This window comes from Pteropus medius, unplaced genomic scaffold (genome assembly GCF_902729225.1).
Source record: "Pteropus medius unplaced genomic scaffold, Ma_sr-lr_union100, whole genome shotgun sequence".
Taxonomy (NCBI): Eukaryota; Metazoa; Chordata; class Mammalia; order Chiroptera; family Pteropodidae; genus Pteropus; species Pteropus medius.
The window spans coordinates 5262440-5264468 of NW_024346771.1; the positions used below are offsets into that span (position 1 = coordinate 5262440).

The 2029-nt window shown below is 37.6% G+C and overlaps 1 pseudogene; it reads right to left on the reverse strand.

The window, feature by feature from the left end:
- Positions 1–622: 622 nt before the first annotated feature.
- Positions 623–1670, reverse strand: LOC120613857 (40S ribosomal protein S26-like; annotated as a pseudogene).
- Between the last annotated feature and the right edge of the window lie 359 nt (positions 1671–2029).

The following is a 2029-nucleotide window of genomic DNA, read 5'->3' on the forward strand; positions in this document are numbered from 1 at the left end:
TGGCAGCACTAATTTATTTCATTTTCTTTGCTGTATAGTAACACTTAACTAATTAAACAATGATTTATGTATTCTATTGTTTATGAACATTTAGATAGTTCCAAGTGTGGGGTGTTATGAATAGTGCTATGCTTCTTGTACATGTCATTTGACTTATATGTGTACTCATTTCTGCTGGGATACACATATTGTAAAATTGTTCATTCAGAGAAGATCCTACCTAATAATTTTCCCAAGAAATTTGAACAACATGCACTTCCGCTAGGAGTGCATGAAAGCTCTTTTTGCTCTATCTTGGTATTTTTGTCTTTTCATTTTGGCCATTTGGGCAGTTTTTCCAATTATACCTCATACAAGTTTCCCTTGCATGTATCTCCCTGATGGCTCAGGAGATCGAATGCCTTTTCATACATGTACTTATTTTTATTTTCTTTTTTTTTTGAGGATATTGGCAACTTTTCCTCATTTTTAATTTGTCTTTTTTTGTTGTTAATAGGAGTTATTTATGCATTGTATGCACAAAATATTGAAAATATAGCACAAATATATTTACTTTCTTCTTTTTTTTAAGTATAATTTCTATTTTATTTTTTCCAGGAAATAGTTCTTTGAAGTTAGCTCCTTATATGGGCTTTGGTAGAGGTCGTGAGGGAGCACCTAAAGGTCTAAATCGAGTGGAGGTGTTCAGTCCTTCCAGGCCTCACAAGAGTGATTCCTGACTACCTTGCTGTGAATGGCACAACTCACATGGTAATGTAATTTCACATGCAGCTTGGGAAGCACATACATTTGGAAGACACTTGCTTGGGCAATGTCCCTCAAGGCTGTGGCCTCTACTTAAGAGAAGAGAATAGGCATCTGAAAAATGCAAAGGGAAGGGCTTGCAGAAATGGCCAACTCAGCCAGTTGAAGTCCATTCCTAACTGCCCTCTCCGCCCTTTCCAGGACTCTCCAGCTAACATGTTTTCTCATAGCTACCTCTCCCACCTCAAGGACTCTCCAGCTCACATCTGTTGATTCATGGCTTGCCAGCTACCAAATGTCCTTCCTTATCTCTGTAGCTGTGTAGAAATAATAAGACTGTATAAAACTACCTGTTATGTTACAACTGGAGCTCAGCCTTTAGATAGGAATCTGCTGAGCAGGTGCCAGCATTAATAAGTGCTGCTTCCTGCTTATAGCCTCAGTGTACTGTCTCTCTGTTTGAGAATCCTATAACAGTGCTGATAATGCCAAGGTCAAAAGACAAACTATCTGTGTTATCAGTGGTCTAGAAATTTCTTTCCCCTTACAATCCTCCACCCAAAACTCCCCTTCCCATCCTTAGATATGAGGTACATGTGAAACCTCAGACAAAGGAATTACATGCCCCTTGCAAGGACACTGCAGAAGTATATAAACTGTAATAAATCTAACCAAAGTGAGCTCGTGCATGGTGTTGTTAACCCCACACGCTCCGCCGGCCAATAAATTCTCCCTCTAATAAAGTTGTTTGAGCATCCAATTTCCTTCGTTGGGTGTCACTTTCTGCAACATACTATGTTCCCAGTGAAAAAGTTTTTAATGGCTTTATCCTTGGGCACGCATTGGGTGCAGCTGGTGCAGCGAATAGGCTGCACATGGCTGAGGCCCTTTTTGGCAAGACCATTGTTCCTTCCTTTTTCGGTCATCTTGGAAGTGAGGAGCTGAAAGCAGATACATTTACTTTCAATATACATACAAATATATGTAGTTAAATAATATGTGGCTTGCCAGTCTATAGTTTTGTTTTTTACAATCTTAATTATATTTTTTGTAATGATCTTCTGTTCTTAATTTTAATAAAGTAATGTATCCTTTTTTGTTTTCTCATGGTTAGTGCCCTTAAAAAAAAACAAACACACAAACAAAAAAAACAACTTTAACCTGTATTTATGAAGATATTCTTCTGTTTACATTCCGAGAGTTTTGTTATTCTACCTTTCATTCACATGTAGATAATCAGTCCATCTGGAAAGGATTTTTGTATATGGTATAAGGTACGGATTAT